Raw genomic sequence first — 19,740 nt, 5'->3', positions numbered from 1 at the left:
GCAAATTAATAAATGTGCCGAAGCTAAACACTCGCGTCCTATTGCAATGGACAACAATAATTCATTCCACGTAAGCACATAATCACATAAGCACCTACGAATTTCATTCCCGGATAATGATAGTCCCAATGCGTTACTATAGTTCCAGTTGGAAGCAGCAGTGATCAAGTGCCTTTCCAACAAGACTACAAGAAACTCAAGGGTCCAATCAACATCCTAGAAACTACATTCCATACCCATATAATCACATAAACATGTTAACACATAAGCATATAACATTACACTAAGTCTCTATCCAACGAGACGAACCCAATGTGATACTAATCACGTCCCACGTACCCAAAGTATTCAAACCCGGTACGCTCTGATACCAAGTTGTAACGCCCTCAAAATTAACCCATTATATATCATTGACATTCATTATTTAAAGAAGACATTCTATTAATTCACTCATCAGAGTATTACAAAATAAAGCATTACATGTATCATCGAATAAAATGCCCTACTGGCTTACATCTTTCCAAGCCAACACTTGGATACAAAAATATGAGTTCTAACTCAATACAAGAAAAGCCCTAGGCTTGAATGTTTACATGTACTAATAATTTAAGACAGTTAACTAAAAGTAGTCTTCTTCAATCCAGAAGCCAAACCCTCCCAAGCTAATTCCTTGGAGGTAGTTTATCACCTGAACCTGAAAATGATGTTCCCATATAGGGTGAGCCACAGCCCAGTAGAAATATACTAAACCACATATAAGCAATGAATAAAGCAATAGCATTCAACAGATGGTTAACCAAAATAATCAATTACTTCATTTTACAGACTCATGACATTATTGCCAAAGATACGTTTTACTTTCCAGTTTTATCAACATGGCTCAGAACCTGGCCAAACTTATAACAGTGAATCACATATATCATATTCACATCCTTCCAATATTAACAACAAATGAGACTCAAGCTCAAATCAAACACTTCATACTTCCAGATTGATACACATTTTAGTGCTGTATCAATAAAACACTTCTATATAAATAAGCACACATAAAAGTGATGCTAATGGAGTCCATCCCCTATCTCCTCCCAAACAAAATCCGGTTTAGAGGTCCATCCCCTATCTTCCCCTAAACCGTGGAGTACATCCCCTATCTCCTCCCACACACAAACAATGTATGTAAATGCAATGCTCAATCAATACACGTATTTTCTGTATCAATGCCACAGTCAAAATTAATGACTTAACCAATGTGATTAGTTCCAGTTATTCCTAATCCACATGCAATGTCTACAACAATCACGACTATCCTTCACCGATAGCCCAAAACAGTTATTTCTAAACTGAAAATAACTATGTCCGCAATTCAATAGACAATGATTCAAATTATCCAATTATGCTATTTAATCAATGAATTCCCCAATTTCATGAATTTAACCATCTTTTCCCAATTCCATGAATTACTTATACAAATCAATTCAATAATTCAACTACGGTTTTTCCCAAAATTTACCAAAGTATTCCCAACATATTAAAATACCAAAACTTAGAACATAACCTATAAAATGGAGTAGGAAATCCCTACCTCAAAGAAAACAACCCAAAAGGTGAAGAAAGAGATGAGTGCCCAAATACCAAAGTGCTCCAAATCGCCAAATGCTCAGATTAAATGGTAGCCCTTGCCTCACTCTATCTTTTATATGAAGGATCTAGGGTAGAAACACACCCTAAGTGGATCAAATCTAAGAAAGAAGGTGAGTAGGGAGAGAGAGAAGTCGAACCTAGGGTTTGGAATCAAAAGAAAATGAAAAAGACTGATCAAATCCCGCTGCTGTGTATATAAACTGGACAGGCTCGCTCGAGCGAAGACTTGGTCGCTCGAGCGACCAGACACAGAGAAACTACGCTCGAGCCAAGGAAGCCTTGCTCGAGCCAACAACTCAAATGCTCGCTCGAGCGAAAGAAAGCTCGGTCGAGCGAAGAACTCAAACCCTCAGGTCTGAACCCAGACACACGCTCGAGCGAAGGAACTATAGCTCGAGCGAAGGATGAACTAACTCGCTCGAGCGAAGAAAAGCTCGCTCGAGCCAAGAATGCACAGCTACAGGTCCAAATCAAACACTACCTCTCGCTCGAGCGAACAACTCCTCGCTCGAGCGAAGAACCAAAAACCTGGACAGCAACTCTTGGTTTCTAAACCCAACCAACCTGAAACAAACCTGCCCAACACATCCTATAATTCCAAATGAGAAAAAAAAATAAGGGACAACAACAACAATTAAACAATGACAGAATCTACGGAACCTAAGTCCGGATACAATAATCAAATGGGAAAAGACCGGGGTCGCTATAGTATTCCAATAAACCTCAAGTTAATTTAGGAGAATATTCAGAATGAAAAATGTCTGGAGTTTTGAATTCTTGAATTCTAAAGCCAACTCTAATAAGCTGGCAGTGGGCTCCATCCACTGTGATGTGATATTTTGATCTTGATTTTTTTTTTGCCATGTCATTAGTGCTCAATTAAAATATCAAAATTAATGTTTTCAATCATTACTGATTTAGAATATACACAATATCCATATGAAACAGATTGCATAGAATTCTTTCCATTTGAGAGATAGAGATTTGTGAAGAAAATTAGTAACAAATAAATTATGTACTCACATGCAAGAACTATTGAAGCAAAATTTTCAACTGACATGCATTAATCATTTTCAACTAATTTTTCAACTCACTGCAAATTAAAATGAACTTACATCCATAATAATAATAATAATAATAATAATAATAATAATAATAATAATAATTCAAAAAACTAATTTTTATATAATCACATACTTTTAAAATTAATTTAATAACCTGGAATTCCCTTAGGTTCTCTAATTTTAGATTCAAGCAATTAATTTTTTCTTTTTTAATAAAATCACAACAAAAGGATCCTAATTTTGTAACAGAACAACAATTGTTTTAGATGAACAAATTAAAAAAAAATGTGTTAAACCCATTAAAAAATCAAATTTCACAATAAACAATTGACATTGGACATATTTTCCCCATCATATTCAAGAAGTTTATTAAAAAAAAAAAACTCACAATTTAAAACAATACAATCGAATTAATTCAAGAACCTAGAGGGAGGGTTGTGTTTTCGGGATCCAAGCTTTTTTAATCAGGCACTTTTAGCTAAAGTCGCTTGGCGTTTTTTGACGGAGCCTCACTTGCTTTTAAGTAGAATGTTGTTGACCAAGTATTGTACGAGAATAAAATTTTTGGATATTCAATCGGCTAAAGCATGCTCTTGGGGATGGCGTAGCATTCTTTGGGGTAGGGATTTACTTAAAAAAGGGCTTGTTTGGTGTGTTGGGGATGGTCAGGTTATTGATCCTTTTGAGGATGAATAGATTCCTACTATTGAGAATAGCCTCATTGGTAAGGGGGTGGGTCGGTTTTTCTCTTCTTTTAAAGTGTCACGTTTGATTAACCCTTCTAGTGAAGTGTGGAGAAGGGATTTGATTCAGATTCTGTTTTCACAACAATTGGTGAATCATATTCTGCAAATGCCTATTCCTCAAGTTGTGTCTAGTGATAAATTGGTGTGGAAATTTACTAAGTCTGGGCAATATACAGTTAAGTCTAGGTATTTCTCGATTGTTGATATAGGAATTCCCCCGTGTGATAATGTATCAAAAAATGTAAGGGGCTTTCGGAAGAAACTATGGCACACCCATTTGCCCTCTAAGTGGGCTCTTTTTATTTGGAAGGTGATACATAGTATTTTACCTGTACGAACCATCTTGAGAAGCAGAGGAGTAGATTTGTCCACGGAATGTCCTAGGTGTTTGCAGGAGGCTGAATCTCTGGAAAACTTATTCTTCCAATGTTCATTTTCTCAATATATCTGGAGCGGTTCACAGTTAGGATTGGATTTTGATAGGGGAAGACCTCTGTTGGTTCAGGATTGGGAGATCAATTGGTTCAAGAATGCTCTGGATGAGAAGGCTATTATTGATGTTATTAAGATCGTGTGGGGTATTTGGGTGTTTCGTAATAAAGTAGCTTTTGATCATGGGGTATTTACCCCCTCGGATATGCTTACTGTGATTAATTCAATGGTGTGGGATGGAACTAAGATAAACACTAATATTTTGATGATATTAGTATTGTAAAAGTTCCAAGGATAGTAGTTCAAGCAGCACATTGGGAGGCCAGGGCTGCTGTTGGGTAATGTGTTTGTTGTAAAACTTTATTGATGTTTAATATATATCTTCTTTCCTCAAAAAAACAAAAAAGAAAAAAAAAAGAGGGTAATTTTGATGAGGCCGAAATTAGTATTGTAAAAGTTCCAAGCATAGTAGTTCAAGCAGCACATTGGGAGGCCAGGGCTGCTGTTGGGTAATGTGTTTGTTGTAAAACTTTATTGATGTTTAATCTATATCTTGTTTTCTCCAAAAAAAAAAAAAAAAAAAGAGGGTAACTTCGACGAGGCCAGAATTTTCGACACTCAAACATTCGTGCTTTATATATAGATAGAGAGATATAGATAGAGATGGATAGAAATATATTAACCCTTCTTATAAATATCTTAGTCAAAAAAAAAAAAAAAAAAAAAAGATTGGAAAGCTCATCCAAAGTAATCCATGCCTGAAGTCATATAAACTATCATGGTTCACTAAAACTTGTAGTAATTGTAACATTTTGAATTTTTCGAATTGGGATTTAACACCACAACGGAGTGACTTTTATCTGGTAGGGCAGTGCCCATTTTTTTTTTTTTTTTAATTACTTGTAAATGATGAAACCACAGTTCTCCGCATATTGAATAGATTACAAGTAGAGGCAACTTGACTTTATTTATGGCAAAAATAGTAGTTAAGTGATGATGCACTTTTGTAACTTTCTCCACATTGCATATGGTAATTGACGATAAAATAAAAATCAAATAATTTAGATGTAAGGTTGATATTATTAAAAGAATAAGAGTTGAATTAATTTTTTAGTGATAATTCATGGAATAAAATATATTTTTTTAGGTTGGGTTTCTCTCATGTTTTGAGATCTCAACATGATAGAATTTGAGGGGTCTGCAGGACCCAACATTAGTCTCGTTTTAATTATCTGAACAGTTCATTTTGTAAAGCCCACAATGTATATTATCCATGAAAAAAAATTAGTTTGATCCAATTATCATAATTTTTTCATTTTATCGCATGTCTCCAAAAAAATGGACAACAAATATATATTTGAAATAGATCTTTTAAAGACAAATATTGATAATTAAAATTATAAACTTTTTAACCTTTTTGAAAATATTTTTTCTACACCTCACTGATATGTAATTCTCCTTATTTTGTTTTGTATATATACAGAATTCATCCACGTAAATATTTCAATTTTTTATATGGTTCAAATTCATTTTATATGAGTTTCATAATACATGAGTTAAATCCGAATCACATAATAATTAAAAAAATTTAATTTTGTACACATGTTTTCAGTTAATTTCTCTATATCTTAATTTCTTTATAGTATTGATATCATAGAATATTAATGGACATAATATACTTTGAATATGCGTACATTTAACTACTTCTCCTTTTTATTCTTCATAAATATGAGTTGATAGTACTTGTAAATACTTGTAAGCATAAAATATTTAGAAATTGTCTTTACAAATTTATCAAGAAAAATTGGACTTGCTCAAATTAAACTCTTGTTTGTTGCAAGAGCCATTTCATTTTGGCCTAGTGCCCTATTTGAATTGATTGTGCACTAACTTGTCTTTTTTGTTTTTCCCTCGACCTTTACATACCAAACCAAAGCAATCCCACTAACCAATTAAATACCCAAACCAACACTAAGTCCCTTTTTATTTTGATTTTGATTTTGTTGTTATATAGGGTATCGTGGGCTAGCTTATGCACATCAGACTAAGTCCCTATAGCTCGAACAAACCTTTTGAAACAGGACTTACGCCCTACGGTCTGTAGTCCCAAGGTATGCGTTTGCTAGTTAGGGGATTCGAACTTGAGACCTGGGAGGAAGCAAACCTCCAAACCCTAGTCGTCACCCATTAGGCTAACCACCCTGTGGTTAACCAACACTAAGTCCTACCAGTAACTCTATCTTACAGTTCCTTTCATTGTTGCCACCTCTTTTATGTGCTCATCATTTTGAAAACTTGCAATGAACTCCCATGACTTGATAGCATTTTTTTCGTATGAATCTCTTGTTGAAGTTAAGAAGCAAAAGGTCACCCATTCTGGCAAGTGATTTCTCAGATCAACGATTTGAAAATAGTTTTGCGTGAATTGTAGAACTATTTTCAAAACCAAAGAAGATGACACTAAGGTTTTGGGTGCTTGAATTATAAATAATCCAAGCCTCATTTGGTATACCATATGAAATACCACTTGGCCAATATATAAGTTCAATGGAATTCCTAGAATTGATACAAACACCGACATGATTGATTGGCAAGCTTGCTTCCCAAGGATTATTTCGATAAGTATCAAACTCCACAGCGACAAATCGATTTGCACTGGTTGAAGTTGCCGTCTCTTTTTCATTTACGAGGCCTAGGCCACCTCCTGTTGAGTCTAGAGGGATATTGGAACCATTGGGAGGGAGAAAGAATGCAAGCCTCTCACCATAATTATTTCCCCCTATGTGACAAATGAGAAATTGGTACTGAAATCGGTGAGGATCCCTGAGGAATTGTCCCAAAGATGCATCGGTTGGGTACACATGCGCGACCATTGCAACAATGACACATTGTACATGACAGGGTCTTGGGTGACTTGGATGCCCTCTTTGGAGATGTAGGCATCTCCTGTGCAGTTTATTAGATAATTAGGTTTGGTATGAAGGTTTTAGGTAGCAAGCTTGCAGTTTGTCATATAAATAAGCAGATAGATGGTTGGAGGAGTCACAATTAGTCAAGTGAGTCCCCAAATGTTTTTATTTTATTTTGTTATATATATATATATATATATATTTTCAGTTGCAAAGTAGCCAAATTTTCATAGAGAAAATAAGTACTAGAGAAAATATTATGTATTGTTGTCACTAACTCTTAGTTTCTCCAACGCTATTAGTCATTTTAAAGTGTGCTAAAATGTGTATTCTACTATCCACATTTTGTAATTAACAATGTTATAAACTCACATTTTATCTAAAACAAATCAATATGTGGCTCAAATTCATTTTAAATGTATGTCAGCTGAATAATGCCGTTTTAAAAATTGAAGAAGAAATTAAAGTGAAATTTTGTCAAAATTACAAAAATGTTAATGACTAAAGTGAAATTTTGATAAAAATACAATGTTAAGTTTTATTAATGCTATCATGTAACTATTTTTCGTTGGTTTTCGAAACAACATTATTCAAATGGACCAAATTTCTACTTGACTCAAAATCTAGAGATTGACTGAAACAATTAAAAGATCAAAATACAAAATGAGATTAAATATAAAAATTGAGTATAGAAGCTTCAAGTAAGTGTTTCTTTTGGGGAAAAAAAATGAGTATAGAAGCTTCTCACGAGTGTTTCTTTAGGTAATTGCCGATGAGAGAAAATACAGAAATATGACATTATTGGGACTGTAAAATTGCGTAGATTATGATTTTTTTTAAATAAAATATTTGGTTGTTTGTTTTACAACCTTATATCTATTGGTAAGTAAATATGGTACATATATATATATTAGATGCTTAATTAGGTTTTGCCATATTAGAATGTTTTGTAGCTTTTTTTTTTTTCAAATCTTACCTTGTCTATATATAGACATTTTCATTGTATTGTGAAAGACATAATATTAAATATACACATAATATAATATTATCTCTTTTAAATATTTTAGCAACATATATACACAACACAATCCAACATGAATAATACTAGGAATCATGAAAAAAATATCATAAACTATATCATGAAATTTTTTTATCCATAGCAGCAACTATTGCGACACAAAATGGTGCCATTTGGTTGCATTTTCAAAACTTCTTCCATATATGTTACTATATATTGCTTTTAAGGTTACTTTAGTTAATGTTGCTTTTCAATTTTTTTTAGGGGTACTTACGTGTAGGTCATAATAAGTGAACTTATTGTCTAATAGGTCCTATGAAAAAAAATTGTCATAAAAAAAATCACTGATTGTAAGTTTTAGCAACAATTTATAAAAATCATGACAAAAAAAGTCACTAATTGTTATTTTTTAGCGACATACACAAAAAATTGTCACAAAAAAATTATTTTTAGCAAGAATTTTACCAAATCTGATTTTTAATAGGACTTTATGAGAATTAAGTCTAACTATTAGGACTTATTGGTAATTTACCATTTTTTTTATGCAATCTCATTCAACATATATATATACTGCATAAATATATATATATATATATATACAAACAAAATTTGACCCTTATAATAAATAAACTTTAAGTTTGACCCTTAACTTGTTTAAATAATCTTTTGATTTGTTTTCAATCTGAATTATTTATCTAGAAAATATTTATAAAAAAAAATTCAAAGTTTGACCTTTATAACAAAATAAACTTTAAATTTTAATTTTATCAATTTAAATTCTAATTAGTTTGTTTCCAATATTCTAGACCTTATTCACCTATTTTTAAGGCTGCAAATTAATAGGGTTGTTCGTGAATAGGGTTGAGCTTGGTGTGGTAAGGGCTCGTTCAAACTCGAGCTTGTTAAACTCTTAATAAAAAAGCCCAAACATATCAAAATTCGTCTCATTTAACATTTATTTAAATAATAGAATAAATATATTACTTACATACTACATAATGTATAAATATGTATAAAAAATAGGATAAATATGTTATTTATATAGTTAAATAATATAAATAATAGCTAACTATAGATAATACATTTATATAATAGTTGTGGTAGATATTATTATCTTTTAAGATATTAGCTTCTTCTTTTAATATGTTTATATACAATTATATAATGAAAGTTTTAATTGTAATTTTAGTTCTATAACAAGTATGAATTTATAATTTCTTTAACTCGTTAAGTCTCGTGAAGAGGCACGAACTCGAGTCAAGTCTAAGCAACCTCAGCTCGAATTCAGTTCATTAAATTTTTACTGAGCTTGAACTCGAGTTTGAACTCATTAAAATATTAATAAATAAGCCCAAATATAGTCACTACAAGAATTAACACTTTTAGCAACAAACAAATTGGTCGCTAAAAGTCTATTTTTGGTCGGCAAAAGTTATCCGCTATCAAATTTTTTGGTCGCTACTTTGGTCGCCAATTGAGGGTCGGCAAAAGTAATTCGCGACCAAAATTATGGTTGGTCGGCAAAAGTTGAATTTTGCCGACTAAATTTTTGGTCGCTAAATATTTAATTACCGCGACTAATTTATTTTGTCGCCAAAACACTTTGGTCGCAAAAAGTGATATTTTTCCGACCAAATTTCTTAGTCGCCAATTATCACATTTGGCGACCAAAAAGTTTGGTCGCCAATTATTACATTTCGCGACCAAATTTTTTGGTCGCGAATTATCACATTTTGCGACCAAAAAAATTGGTCGCCATTTGTGTCTTTTTGCGACCAAAACTTTTGGTCGGCAAAAGTGAGATTCCACGACCAAGAGCTGTTTTGGTCGGCAATACATGTATTTTTTGCGACCAAAATTCTTGGTCGGCAATTGTCATTTTTTGCCCAAAAAAATAATTTTGGATGTCGCGACTAATAAATTGGTCGTCAAAGCAGGAAAACAATACACCTGTAATGATGTTATAATTCAATCAATCCATAATAAACCTATAATTTTAAAGCATCGTTCAAATTAACTGAATCATTAACATTCGACACAATACATAATTCATTAACATTCGACACAATACAACTATTCTAAGTTTTCATTCACAAGTCACATCCATGTAGCATAACAATTTGAAACATAACTATTTGTTATCCATGCGCAGCTATCAACAAATCAAAACTACTAATATTTGTTATCCATACACATCCATCCAAAAATATTTAATCCTCCCAAAAATGCTTATACTGCCAAGTAGTCTTGTACAATTTGGCTTCGTGAACTTGTTAAGAAATATGTTGGGGAGGGTGCTCGTCTGGTTCGTGAACTTTTGATCCACTTTTCCCAACTTTTGATCCACTTTTCAATGATGGCCCCATCGATATTGTTTTAGCCACTTCAAATGTTTCTGGGAACAAAGAAAAATTATGTCACTATGAAACAACACTACCGAACAAAGATAATAAAACCTCAACAAACTTCACTACAACATACCTTGAAAAGCCTCAGAGTGCTTGAGTCGTTCAAGAACAATAGCTAAGGCAGGTCCTTGAATATCTTTCAAATTCTTGGTCACCTAGTCATGTAACAAGACAATAAACTCAGGAGTTCTGCTAAATTTTTGACAAAAACCAAAGGAGGCACCAAAAAACCAAAGGTATATACCTGAATCATCCAATTCCATTAACACAACTTCAATAAACTTGAATGATTGGAAAATCTACATACTCTTGCATACCATGTCAAGAAGGCTAGAAAGATCAGAAATTATGAAATTTCCAAGTGCATGTAGAATGAAATTTTTTTTATTTATACATTGTATTCACAATATACAATATAGATTGTGCACAAAATAAATAAAATAAAAACAGAAGAAAAGATGAGAGCTGCAATAACCCTTGAAATGCAATTCAAACTATATGGTAAATTGATCTGTAAGTAGGTATAATACAGAATGGTCATCATCACTGAGCACTTGATATATGATGGAACTACACAATGAGGACTGAGAAATTGCAAAGGGAAATACATGTAAAAACTACAAATTAATTACCTAAAAGTAGTCTTCTTGGCCTTTTCAAATAACAGTCTTCTAGCAGGAACTCTTATCTGCTGCATGACCTCTGTGTCACTCCTTAAATCAATCTCACACTACTTTTCATTCTCCCAAAACTTTTGAGTTGATAGGAAACCTCTCTAAGAACCTGGGAAAAACAAAGTATGCTAAATATAATAGAAGGTTGGGATTAAACCAAGTTATAGAGGGATACACATTCAAAACAGTGATCATTATATTTTTGTGACACATTCTATATTTTAATTTGATAATTGAATGAGTGAAGAAACAATAGACACAGCCACAGGTTGGGCTACCCACCATCTCAATATAATCATTGACCCAACTATGGATCAAAAGATAAAAAATTACTTTCTGTTATTTCAATGTTTCCCTCTTCAATTAGGTGTTTCTCAATCCATTGATATATATCCCTCCTATGGTTTTGGCAACCTGTTGGGCTATAAAATAGCAGAAGTCACACATTGTATTACACTGTTTAGTAGGTAATTTTCCAGAATCAGATAAAAGATATAATCTAACTGCACTCACTCAAAAAAAAGTGTTCTTATCCCAACAGATTAATTTTGTTTGGTTTGTTTTTCTTGTTTTCAGAATAAAATAATAATAAAAAGTTTGAAAACATCCATCGTTTCCTTCATTTGTGCAAAAACAGCTTTCGAAAATTTAAAAACTATTTTTTAGTGTTTCTTTAATAAAAAAAAGTTTTCCATATTTTTCGAAAATTGAAAACAGAAAAATGAAAATGATACCAAACAGATTTAAAGTTTATTCCATAGAAAATGTACTAGTTGAATTGCAATATTTTCTCTCATGTATACAACAAATTTCCAAAGTACCACCAAGAATACATAAACTGGTACATCCCACTGATATTGCAAATGCACGAGTGTCTCTACTTGCAAAAAATAAATGAAAGGCAGCATGGAAAAATACCCAATGACGAACTTTATAATGAAGATGCTGAGAATACTAGTCAGGGTGCTAACCGATCAATTTTCCATACTCTTTTTCCGTCAATCATTTCAGGGGAATATCATATCCTGTCAAAGGAATGAAATTCTATATTACCAGTGGTATTCACCATCATGTACAGAAACAATAGTTACTTGAATCAAATAAAAAACTTACAAAGAAATGGTTGATTATGCAACATGTGCTTATATATTTTGTTTCTAACATCTTTCCAACACCAAACATCATTTGCAATTAACACGCATTAAAATATGATCTGAAAATGAATGGAAAGATAAACTTAAATAATGGGGCAGAATAAGGAACTTTTCAAGCTAGATTCCAAAATGCTAAAATTCATCAAAAAGTGTGTGAAAATCAAATATGAAAAATGTAGATAGATCAGTCACAACTTAACAAAATGTAGGAAAATCTTGCTTACACAAAATTCAAATTTATATAACATCGAAACAATAAGATCTACCACACAATACAATTTTCTTCGCTTTTTCCTTAAAGGTCATAGAATCCTCCAAATGTCCCATTTTATTTTTCTAATAATAATGATAAAGTGTCCCATATTGCTCTCCCTTTTGTCGCCCACACAAACTTCTAAAACTACTCATGAAACTATGGGAGAGAGTAGTTGAACAGCGATTAAGATATGCAGCAATAGTTTTAAATGAGTAATATGGCTTGATGCCGCAAAGATCCACTATGGAAGCTATTTTTCTACTTAATCGACTAATGAAAAAATATAGGGAAAAGAACAAATATTTCCATATAGTGTTTATTCACTTACGAAAAGCATATAGGGTTATTATGACGAAATCTGTTTTGAGTCTTTGAGATGGTATGGAAATGTGAAACATAAATAGTTAATGCATCTATAAGAAGGAGTGATTTAATCCACATTGATGTTGCTAAAAAAAATATATAGGCAGTGAGGTTATGAGATGAAAACATGATTAATCTAAACTTAACTGAGATGACTGACTTCAAATAGATGCAAGTTAATTAATTATATGTACCGTATCAAGCCATTTTTTAAACCATTCTATAGCTGAATTCTGAAGACGTTAGATGTTCAAATCCTGATCTTTAATTAATTTTTTTGCCCTTGTGTGGAACAAGAAAACTTCCCAAGCAAAACCATTTGAAGTTTAGAGTTGTCTTTTGTGTTAGGCAAGATTGATGTTAGTTTCTCTAGTTTTTTTTTTTTTGAACCTCATTGGCATGGGCCATCATAACGACAGCAAATTCAGTGATCAAATCAGAGGCCCACACTAGGCTTAAGGTCAGTCCTAATTGAGAGCCATTGATTGGTAGATTACATGCTCATGCAGATAAACAGGGTAACATGCATTAAAATCATGTACTTACTAATTAATACCCCGAGGAGCAAATATTTTAAATGACGCCTCAACCGCTTCTTTGCCATTGATTGGCAGATTACATGCTCATGCAGATTTTTAATGGGTTTTTTTTAATCAAAACTCCAAAGAAATAACTTACTTGGCAATATTTATGTGATCCATCTCTGTCAGCATAAAGATTTCCAGGATTGTTGCATATGGGACACCATTTTTGCAGTCAAAAAAAAGTATGCAGTCTCTTTATTGCTACAATTTGATTAGTCTCAAGATTAAGACCTTTTTGAACAATACCGTAGGCGCTGAGTCCAATAACCTTACCCAGCTTATACTGCCAATTCAGCAGCTTTAGTTTATTGACAACACACAACATATATAAATTGATTAATGATGATTATGATATTGAACTACACAAGCACAACACATATCCTTAATAAATTCAATTATGCCAACCGGTAGAGATATGTGATGTCGTACAAGTATAGCTAGAGAAAGAAGCAGCAGAGAAAAGGAAGACAATTTTAGATATGAATGTTCACAATATATTGGTTCACAATATTATAATATTATCATTTCAAAATTATAAAATTGTATCACATCATCTATTTGTATACTAATTAATTTTCCAAGTCTGTTTAAAGTGATGGTTATGTTTGATTGGTAAAAATAACATATGAGACTAAGAGTTATAAATCTCTCCCATGGTGCAATTAGCATTTCTGTAGGGTAGGATCGCTAACTCGAGTTCAACTTACATTAAATCGTTAAAAATTCGTTTAAGCTTATCATATAATTAAGTCAAATTTGAACATATTTTAAAACTCACGAATTTTTTAAGCTTAACTTTCACCATAAAACTGTATATATATTTAAAAAAATAAAAAATGAAAACCTATATATATTTTAAAAAATATAAATAAAAAACCCAAATAACTCAAAATCAGCTTCATTTAAACAACTCAAAACTCAACTCATTTACAACTGAGCCACATTAGACAAAACTTTTCGTGAAAACATGGCTTTACTCAATCCTAGGTGTAGATCCCCATATCCTTCTGTACCAAGTAAATGGCTTCCACACTAGTCCAATTTTCTCTTTCTAGCACCTGGGACATTGCATAAACTAATGGCTAAAGCAACCTCTCTCTAATTTGTAAAACAAATTAAAAGCACTAATCAACAATCTCAAAAGGGAATGCTCACTGTGCACCATCCTAAAAGCATATCTCTGCCAACATTTAGTGTTAATCTTATCCATTAACACTAACCCAAATAGTCAGTTACCAACAAATCACGTGTATCATTAAGTTCAAGCACAATACCAAGAGAGTTTAATCCAGGACATCCAAATTAATAGTCCGTCCAAAATTCCAGGCAGTTTAATTAATAATTATTGCCAATGACTCCATACAATAGAAACCAGCAAGCCCACCTAGATTTCAATTACATAATCATACATTTTATGTCAAAAAACCAAAATCAATGTATCCCAAACAAATATTCTTTCCAAAGGTTAGTTGAGGATATTTGGAACCCTAATGTCATTTTGCTTTGTAGATAGATTGCAAGTCACAGATTCCTCACATCTTTCACCACCTACTGATGTGATACCAAAATCGATCATGAATTTCCTTCACAAGTATGTTCAAATTTGAGTTTTAACAAACGAGTTACCTTAATGAATCATCCATAAAGTGCATCAATATGAATTTCCTTAACGAGTTACCTTAATGAGTTACCTTAACAAACGAATTTCCTTCACAAGTATTTTTCCCATCGACATCCCCATGGTGGAGTCTTCTCGTCAAAGCTCGTGATGTCATGAGTTAAGATTGTTATATAAGCCTGTTTAATTAATGAATCATACATAAAGTGCATCAATATGAGGAGCCAACAACACTGTTAACTACACTAAAGAACAAGGTAAAAAAATTCATCTCTATGCACCTACACAACATATAAAAAGAAATCGCAGTTGGCTAATGACCGAATTGTGAGCACTAAGCACCTTCCCACTAATTCTACTTTCTAGATGTATAATCTGCTAAGGCTAGGCTCTATCATGAATTTGTCCATTAAATACAAAAACAACACTCTACCTGCTGTTTCTAAACAATTTACCAAGTGAAAGAAGTTGTTCACTAGCAACAATAATAAAATAAAACAACATAAACAATTGATAAATCAAGAATTTCCCAAGAACCTTAAGACAATATAACCCTCTGTTTGATTGCTGAGGAAAAACAAAAAAACAAAATGAAAATTTGAGGAAAAACAAAACAAAATGAAAATAATTAGTCATGTCGTAACCTTAGCCTCGTATAGCAGCAATTGGGCGGTGGTCAGCCTCCCGGAACAGTCGCCGCCGCCGCTGATGAGGTTTTGGGTGTTTTGAAGAACAATAACCCCAACAAGAGGGAGGAGATTGAGAAATTGTTGAACCCTATGTCGAATCATGATTTCGATCAGATGGTTTCCTTTGGGAACCTAATCACTGATTTCCAAGAAGAAGAAGACAATGTTATGATTGATGATAATGTGGGTTTTACTGTTGTGTTTGACGAGAAAGAAGAACAGGAGGAAGAGAATGGGTTTTACTGTTGTGTTTGACGAGGAAGAAGAACAGAATGGTTTTGATGATGATGATCTTAAAGTTGAGACCAAGCTTTTGGGTCATCTCCAATTCGATAATTTCAGCCTTGTTAAGTGTTTGTTGCAGAACCGATTGAAGATTGTGTAGTGTACTCGTCTAGCCAGGGCCGAGGATCAGGAGACGAGAGAGAAGATTGAGGAAGAAATGTTGGAATCTGGACTGGAATTGGCTGCAATTCTTGAGCAGTTGCAAGCCAATTGAGAGAGAGAACACAGAGAGAGGGAGAGTAGGAGACAGAGGAGATCAGGGCCTTCTTTTATTTTTTTTTTCCAGGTACAAAACGACGTCGTTTTTACTTTGGCGACCAAATTTTTTTTGTCGCCAAAAAATTTCATTTCCCCCCTCCCTGTTTGAAATTTCCCTCCCAAACACTTTTGGCGACCAAAACACCATATTAGTCGCAAAAAAGCTACCTTCAGCAACAAATTTTTTTAGTCGCTAAATCTCAATCAATTGCGACTAAAATATTAGTCGCTAAAAGTACAAATTTGGCGACTAAATTTTTTTGGTCGCCAAAATGTAACCTTCCGCGACCAAATTTGAAGTTGGTCGCCAAAAGCATACCAATTTCTGCGACTAACTCATTTTTGGTCGCCAAAATGTGACCTTCTGCGACTAACTCATTTTGGTCGCCAAAAATATTGATCATTCACGACTAATTAATATTTTGGTCGGCAAATGTCATTTTTTTGCGACCAAAAAATTTTTTGGTCGGCAAAAGTGGTCGCCAAATGTGTAAATTCTTGTAGTGAGTAAAGGTTGACTCTACTCGATTTGTTTATAGCCCTACCTATTTCTGTTAAGTAAAGCAGACAAAATATATATATATATATATATATATTTTAATCATTAAACTTAATGTAAGTATATATAAAATGTTTAAAATAATTTTTTTTTGTTAAGTTTAATAATTAGAATATAATTTTTTTTCCCCTTCTATTTTTAATTCAATGAGATTTCACAAAAGAATCCAAAAACATCCCTTATCTAAAGCAATGTAAGTAGTATAAATTGTTTGGTGTCGCAGCAATTGCAGTTGTACATTAAGCACATCAACATCCCCATACCCATCCAGAATCTAATGAAAGATAATACAGAATCATATTATAAAATCCATCCATAACATAATATTTCAAATAGAATGTATATCCATCCAAGGGATAACTATTATTCCAATTATTTACTGGTAGCTAATAAATATCTTGTTCCAATCAAAGTCCAATATTATCTATGCCCTTGGAACAGTAAACTCAAATTTAAAATTTGAATTAAATTGCCATAATTTAACTATTTTATCAAAAGTACCACCTGTCAAAGCCGAGAAGCCAAACTCAACCGATTCTAGTAAGTAAACCCTCAGATCAATGAAGAAACAAAGGTTGCGTTCGATTCTAATATGATTCACAGGATCCGTGAAAGAAACACTCAATACTTTCAACCTAGATTGTTATGTTGACATTGAGATTTTTGGGACTATTGATCTAATTATAAAGCAAGAATATAATAACTAAAACCATAAGGTCAAGATTATAAAGCAAAAAGAACCAAAGTGGAACGAGATAGAAAATATAAGGACTAAATTGACGAAATTCAAAATACAAAGCCCAAACCGAAATTTAAGGAGAAACTAGAAAGACTATTGATCTAATTAACCATAAATTATTAGTCAGATTAGCAGCAGACCTTACCTTACTTGGGTTATAGTCGGGGTAATTTGTTTATTTTTCATTTAATTGATGAATTTTTTTGGTTGCCACCGCTACTTGCGTTTTTAATTTCACCACCTTCTCTCTCTCTCTCTCCATTCCTCCTCTAACCCTCCAACCCGAACTACTGAAGTGAAAGCCCCACACTTGCTATTTTGGCTATTGTTTTACTTCCTAATAAATAAAAAAATAAAGTAAACTACTAATTGGTCTTAATAGTTAAATTTAATTCTCATAAAATCTATTGAAAATAAGTCTTAATAAAATCGTTAGCTCTTTTTTTTTTTTTTTTTTTTTTTGTGACGATTGGTTGTATATGTTGCTAAAATTTTATAATTAGTGACTTTTTTGTGACAATTTTTTTAAACTGTCGCTAAAACTTATGATTAGTAACATTTTTTGTAACAAATTTTAAACTATCGCTGAAAATTAATAATTAGTAACTTTTTTAATAGTATTTGATGAAAAATATCATTAATTATTACAAGACCTATTAAATAATAAATTTACTTATTAAGATGTACACGTAAGTCTCTCTTTAAAATGTCCCCCCCCCCCCACATTATTAAGATGTATACGTAAGTCACCCATTAAAATGTCTTCCCCCCCCCCCCCCCCCCACAACACACACTATCTAAGGCGGCTTTGGTCAAATATAATATTAACATTAAATGCAATCACGACTATGAGATATTTGAAGATTTTGTTAATGTACATTTTTAAATCCATGTTAAGAGATTTAAAAAAATTATATATAGCGTTTGGTAAAGTTTTCTAAATATGATTTGAGAATCAGAGTTATATTTTGAGTTTGTGAGTTTTAGAATTATGATTTGAGTGTGAAATTTTGTTTGGTAAATGAGTTTTGAAAAGAGTTTCGAATTGAGTAGGAAATTTTTGATGTGACATATGATATTTGATACAAAAACTTACAACTTATAAACAAACACATAACTCAAAATTTTATTCAAAAGTCATAAAAAAATTTAAGAAATTCCGATTTTTTTTATTTAAAATATAAAAAATAACAGGTGCCAATTATATATATAAAAATAAAAAATAAAACAATTACACTGTTCTGGTCAACCGACCGAATATCTCGGATGACGATCGGCCGGACGTCCGGGGGACGACCGGTTAGCCCAAATTTTTTCACCTTGGAAAGAGTTTTCAGAAGTAAATGTGAAATTAATTTTTAAAAACTGTAACCAAACACCAAGTATAAATCAAGAGGTAGAATTACATTTCCAAAACTCTTCCAAACATAACCATATATTTTACATAAAATATGTGTAATAAAAAATATATAATATTTTCAAATTTCTTAAACATTAAAATACCTATATGTTTAAATAGGCTCTCATCTAACTCATATTGATTATGAAATTCTCTAAAATATATAATAAAATTCATATTGATTATGAAATTCTCTAAAATAATATACATATATATCGTCAAAATTGATGTAAATAATAACACGTTACACTATTTGATAGTAATATGTTACTCTGTCTTACAATAACATGTTACTTTGATAACATATTACTCTGACAATATTGTCTAAGACAAAAAAAAATATTTTATTTTGTCCTTACTCAATTATACTTCTTCCTTGGAAGGATTTATGAAGCAAAATAAATTCGATTGTTCTTTAATCAAACAAGGGTCCAGTTGAAGGGTTTAGACTAAATTTAATTGAGAGGGGAAGCAGACTTACCTATCCAAAATTTTTTGGGTGGGTGATTGTGTGGTAAAGTTTAATTTGTGTAGCGTGGGGTTCATGTGAGACATGGTAGAGATTAATTTTTAGATAATTTCAAAATTTATAAAGGTAGATTTGTAGTATTACTCCTAACAACGGTGACTTTGGTTGAAAAATTAAGAAGTCTCAGAATATATTCATCCACTCAAACTTATCTACACTTATCTTGGACCCTCTAAATAAATTTATGGCTGGTTCTGCTCATTAATTGATTTGTATGGATTATTTCTAATTGAACCATATGAACTAAAATAAAAATAAAAAAAAATTAAGGAAAAAATAGATGAAATTAATAATCCAAAAGATAAATGAAAAAAAAAACAATAATTTGAAAAAGAAAAATTTAGCCAAAATCCTTCCACTGGATCCTTATTTGGTGAAAAAAACAACTCAATTTAATTTTCTCCATAAATCCCCT

General features: G+C 32.1%; 1 long non-coding RNA gene across 1 annotated transcript; it reads right to left on the bottom strand.

Moving 5' to 3' along the window:
* Positions 1 to 11,620: 11,620 nt before the first annotated feature.
* LOC145820013 (uncharacterized) lies at positions 11,621 to 13,746 on the bottom strand. Its single transcript, XR_014360904.1, has 2 exons — positions 13,344 to 13,746; positions 11,621 to 11,917 (listed from the first exon to the last, which is right to left on the bottom strand). It is a non-coding gene; the product is annotated as an uncharacterized LOC145820013 (long non-coding RNA).
* Between the last annotated feature and the right edge of the window lie 5,994 nt (positions 13,747 to 19,740).

This window comes from Camellia sinensis, chromosome 2 (assembly GCF_055761805.1).
Source record: "Camellia sinensis isolate YWXY chromosome 2, ASM5576180v1, whole genome shotgun sequence".
Lineage (NCBI taxonomy): Eukaryota > Viridiplantae > Streptophyta > Magnoliopsida > Ericales > Theaceae > Camellia > Camellia sinensis.
The sequence above is the reverse complement of the archived record's forward strand: the minus strand, read 5'-3'. Positions and strand labels throughout refer to the sequence as shown.